Raw genomic sequence first — 5,651 nt, 5'->3', positions numbered from 1 at the left:
GAAGACTATGCTTGCAGCAGTAAAGAAGGTCCACTGGATGGTCTCTTTAGATCTCCAGGATGCTTACTTCCACTTCCCCATCCATCCGAACTTCAAGCTACCGGAAGGTTCGTGTATAGGAGGAAGTTGTCCAGTTTTGGGCTTTTTGTTTCGGTCTAAGCACCACCCCTCAAATAGAGGGTGCGTCTGTTAGGACCTGTCATTTTTTCTTATCCTTAGACCTCTTCCAAGGAATGTCGATTTGAAACTTCTTCCAGCTCCCTTTTCCCTGAGAGAAGAAATGTTGAACGATAAAGGAAACGAGAGGCTTTAGCTCCCGAGCAGTCGCCTACTCGAGCATACCTTTTGTCGCCTCCCAGGTCTCTCACCTTCATCATAGTAAAGGTGAGGTGAAAGTTTTTTCGTCGTCTTCAGATGACGCAGCGCCCAGACGAGGCTGGCATCAACTTCCAGACCTCTAAAGAGGAAGGTGGACACAGTCAATCAACGTCCTATCTTGACACTGCAAGCTTCTGGTTCTAGTCTTTGGAACAGTCCTGAGCGTTTTTTCTTTCTACCGAAGAAAACTCTCCTACCAAACATCCTTTTAGGATGTCAGCAACTGTCAAATAACGTTCAACTCTCTCAGTTGCAGGACAGTTGTCTGAGCCTAGCATGGCTTCAGTTCATGCTCCTTCTCCACCGTCAAACTGGTTATCGTCTTTTGGACGCTCTGCATGTTTTTAAACGGTGTAGAAAGAGAGCTTGTGGTAGACGTGACGTCTCCGGTACCACAACAGTTTGACCCTATTTTTATTACACTACTAGATTTGCAACAGAAGCTCTCTTCGCTTATGCTAGTTTATCGGGCTGCGTATAACAAGAGAGTAGCAGGCCTGGACCCTGAGTGTCAGGTAACTTCACACCTGGACACTAAGCGCAGCGAGCCTACTAGTTGAGATGTTCTTGATGACGAACGTCTTTACAACTCCCGAGTTAAATGTCGTTTGTTCCGGAACCGAAATATAAACCACGCTATTTACATTGGGTTTACCTTTTAGCGTAGCTGAAATGGCGAGCCATTAGAATTTAACGAGGGTGTATTACCCCCGCGCTAGTTAGCGGGGGGGTAGGGGAGTGGTAGCTAGCTACCCCTCCCCCCCCTCACACACCGGTGAAGCTCACTTTCACTTTTGGCTCGGACATGGACAGACGTCTCTGTCTTTGTCCTCGCTTGGCAGCCATTGTTTGTTTTGTCTTTACTTAATCACTTACTTTTCTTTTACTCGATATATATGTAAAAAATTTTTCATGTTTGTATATATATTTGAGTATAGAAATCAGTAAGTTTCCTTTTCAGAGTTTGTGCTTGTGTGTGTAGTGTACGATATCTCCGTGGAACCCTCGGCAGTTTAGGCCACCACGGTGTAATTTTATGGGTTGCGATCGAGTATGACTTCGGTCTTTCTCTCTCTCTCTCTTGAGGCCGTTCACCCTTTTACTACGTTACTACGCCTTTTGTAGCTTTCTTCCCGTGTGTGGGGGGGGGGGGGGGGGGTTTGCTACGCCTTACGTTTTGTCTCAATTAGTTTATGAATCTAATTGTATTTGTTGATTTTTCAGCTTTGTAGAACGATTCCTTTCGGGGTTTTCGCTCTTTCTTTAGTGTTCGTTCATTTTTAAATTACATAATTATAATTGTTATAATTCTGTTTTGGTTACAGCTCTCCTTCCGTGAGTGTAAGTGGTTGTGAGGGCAAGTGCCTGTTGTGTAATTCTTGTGTTCCTTTCCCTCGGGATTCCTCTTCGGAGCCTTCCCGGGGGAATGAATGTGTACTAATGATTTTTGTTTTATTTTTTTACAGTTACCGATCTGGTTCGTTTCTGTAATATGGCAACGGTGTGAGCTGTCTTGTTGAGGCCTGGGGATTCGGCTGTTGCTGCCTCCCCTATGGATTTTCGTCAGGGGCGTGTCTCCTTCTACTGAAAGTACTCCTGTGACGATTGACAGCTCTCCAGTTCATTTTAGAACTCTCAGGAGGCACGCCTCCTTGGGTGGGTAACTTTCCTTCCGAGGGAAGTTTTTCCTGTCCAGGCTTGAGTTTTTCCCCTTTTGGGGGGTTCTTCTCTTGCCTTTTTTTCGTGCGACTATGCTCTTGGTGCTGAGCGGTCGCTCCTGCAGTTTCGCTCAAGGGGCTGGGCAACTGCAGGAGCCCCTCTTCGGAGGATTGCTCCTTTTAGGTCACTGGCTGACCAGTCTCTTCTACAAAGTCTTTCTCTTTCGTTCGCGAGAGAGTACACTCATAGAGACTCCTCTTCGGAGGATTCTTCTGCTGTTGTTGCAGTTGGCCTCCTTCTCCGTAAGGCTCACCGTCCGCCTCGTCGTAAGGGCCTCCCATCTCCCTATAAGGGTGCTAAGAGGCGCCTTTTTGAATCTCCGTATGCAGCCTACAACTCCTTCTTCTTGATCTTCCGCCCCTGGTGCAGATGGACAACAGTCTGACCTCGTCTTCCGACGGGCAACGGTCTTCCCGACGGACAACGGGCTTCCGACGGACAACGATCCCTTCGGGGCAAAGGGTTGCCTCCCACGGGGGTTCTTCCCTTGCATGTCAGGGTTCCCCTGCGCGCCCTTCTGCTGTGTTCTCTCCTGCTCAGTGTTAGCGCACAGGCGCTCTCCTGCTCCTGCTCAGTGTTAGTGCACAGGCACTCTCCTGCTCATCAGCACTTTCCTGATCGCTAGCGCTCTCCTGTTGGTTCCTGTTACGCGCCCAGTTCGCCCTCGCGATCTAGAACTTCGGTTCAGGTCTTGGTCAAGGACTCTTCTTCTACGCACAGGCTTCCACGCGTTGCCTTCTGCTCGCCAGCGACCTTAGACGCGTCAACGATCGCCATCGATCTGCCGCGCGTGTCAATTCCCCTGAACACCATCAGTAGCGATCTAGCGCTCGCCTGCTGTGGACCACGATCTCCGGTAGCTGAGTCTTGCCGTAGATCTTCCTCCTGCTCGCCAGCGCTCACATTTACTTCTGTCCTTCTGTGCGCCAGCTTTCTTCAATCGCCAGCGCATATCTGCGCGCCCTTTTTTGCCACGCACCAATGGGCGCCAACGGTTTTCTGACCGTCTAGGATCGCCTGATTAACAGCTTGCTTCAGCGCTCACCTTCCTGATGCACCTGCGTGCCTTTTGTTAGCGCGATGCGCGCTAACCATCACTAGTCTCTCTCGCGTTGGCAATCGCCTACGCGCCCGCACGTTTCTTCACCTGCGCGCTAGCGTTTTGTTAACGCACCACCGCTCGCCAATGCGTCGTCGCTTGCCGACGCGCCATCGCTTGCCAATGCGCCTTCACTCTCCTACGGGCTATCGCTCGCCGGAAAGCGCCATCGCCCGCCTACGCGTCATGGGTCTCCCGACCGCCTGCGCCCACGTGCCTGTGCGTCCACACGCCCACGTGCTCGCGCGACCGCACGCCCACTTGCCTGCACGCCTGCGCATGAGCGACCGCGCACATGCTCTCCAATGTTTGCCCGCACGCAAACCAACGGTATTCCATCGCGCGGACAGACGGTGTTCCGTCGCGCGGACCGACGGCGTTCCGTCGCGCGGACCGACGGCGTTCCGTCGCGCGGACCGACGGCGTTCCGTCGCGCGAACCTACCACGCTCGTCCTCCTTCTGCGCTCCTTCGCTCACCTTCGTTTGCGTTCCTGCGTGGCCGCGCATGGGCGCTTCCACGTTCGCCCACGCGCAAACCATTGATTTACCATCGCGCGAGCTCCAGGGCGATTGCGACCGCGATTCCCTTTGGGGTTTCACAGCATGGCCACCCTGGCGAGTCTTCTGGAGCGTATTTCCAGAACACGGCCTCACCTTGTAAACGCAGATCATGGCACATGCAAGAACAGGAAGAATCTTCAGGGAGGTCTGAGCAACATTCTTCTTTCCAGAACCTGGGTTAGCCCTTCCCCGTCATTCCCTGGAGGGGTTTTTGCCGGGGGGCTTTCCGTTTGAGATTTCTCCATCGGCCAAGGGGTGACTGGTTTACCCCTTCCTCTTCTCCATCTCGTGAAAGGGGCTTACCAGGTCCTTTCCCTCCTTGGTTGCGACCCGAGGTTTTGTTCAAGGAAGCTACAGGAAGGTCATGGGTACTTTCCTCCTCTCGGGCTCAAGCACCTTGGCGTTTCGTCGTCAAGTATCGAACTTGCGGGCAAGCTCGATGTTGGACCATCTGAACGCAATGACCGAGGGCTTCCTTTCGGGTGTCTCATCCGTGGATGTCAACAACCTCAGACACCCTTCCATCCCTGAGAAGAGTTTGTTTGTGCCCAAGGACAGAGACATAGACAGCGGTTGTGCGGAGGAAGTCGACTTCCGTTTTCACTCCTCCAAGGCGCTTTCTTCCAGACCCTGCAGGGCTCCAGCGCCTCTTTCTTTCGGCCACGTCGGCCTAAGTTATCGGACTGGCTACGACAACTGAGACAAGGTGTCCAATAGCAGTTCCCTCCTGTCAGGAACAGGTGGCACGGGAGGCTCTCCCGGGGGGGCATAGTCCTAGAGGGAGTGGCAGAGTTCACGAACTCTAGGATTGGAACCCCCCCCTTGCAGGTTTCACGCTGGGAGGATGCCTAAGGTTACTCATCCGGATGACAGCTTCCCGATGCCCATTCCTGCACGATCTCTGTGATCAGCCAAGGATATCGCGCCTGCCGTCTCTGTCAGCGAATTCAGTGTCTCTGAACCTCTATGCCATAGGGTCGGCAAGAGTTTGCCCGTTTGGGCAGAATGATCCATGCCTTAGGAGAAGGTCCTCCATAGGATCGTCAACGGCTTCACCCCCGGCTTCTTCAGTCGATCCTTTCTTGTAAGGAAATATCTGAGACGGGAGTTCCGTAGTCGACCTCTCAGCCCTGATCAAGTTTGTCGAACAAACTTCGCCCAGCATGGAACAGCAGAATCGATCAGACTGGTAACGAGGCGACAGGACTCCTTAGGCCCTGGATGGGAAGGACGGGTACTTTCAGTTTCCATTCCATCCATCATCCAGGAAGCTCGTGGAATTCAGCCTAGACTACAGGTATTCCTGCTTAAGATGCGGTGTGGCGATCCCGCCGTGGCATCGCAGGTTTTTTTCCCCAGAGAACTCTCCCTGCTTTCCTCATGGCCGCTCAGGTGCAGGCTTCCGCCTCCTTCGCCTTTTGGAGGTCTGGTCAACTCCGGTAGGCTCAGGTTCGACCTTCTTCAGCGCCGGGACAAGCTTCCGGATGCTTACCATGAGTTGGGGTTCATGGTATTTTGCTAGGAGCCTTCTCTTCTTCTGCCTCAACATCTGGAGTTTCTAGCCATGATATTGAGTCAACGGACTTACCACGTTGGAAACCCCGCTTCTCGTCCGTCCTGTGAGGTTAAGCAACGTCGGGTCTGGTCGGTACTTGGATGGGTGACCGCCTGGGGACGCCAGATTCTGTTGCCGCCTCCTCCGAGCCTTCCCTTCAGTTGACTGTGGCAAGGCTGAGGAGAGTCGCAGTACCTGTTCTCAGTCAAGCAGAGCTTTCAGCCCTACCTTGGAACATTTCTTAGTTCTCTTTTCCTCATTGACCCGTCTAAAGTTCCGAACGGTCGCCTCAGGATAAGTTCCCTGTGGGGCGGCCCAAGTTCCGGTGGTTTCAAAGC

At 52.8% G+C, this 5,651-nt stretch overlaps 1 pseudogene; it reads left to right on the top strand.

Annotated features, from left to right (window-relative positions):
* The first annotated feature begins 5,332 nt into the window (after positions 1-5,332).
* On the top strand, positions 5,333-5,451 carry LOC137621266 (5S ribosomal RNA; annotated as a pseudogene).
* The last annotated feature ends 200 nt before the right edge of the window (positions 5,452-5,651 follow it).

Source organism: Palaemon carinicauda, chromosome 27, assembly GCF_036898095.1.
Source record: "Palaemon carinicauda isolate YSFRI2023 chromosome 27, ASM3689809v2, whole genome shotgun sequence".
Taxonomy (NCBI): Eukaryota; Metazoa; Arthropoda; class Malacostraca; order Decapoda; family Palaemonidae; genus Palaemon; species Palaemon carinicauda.
Note: the sequence above shows the minus strand (reverse complement) of the source record. Positions and strands in the feature narration are given on the sequence as shown.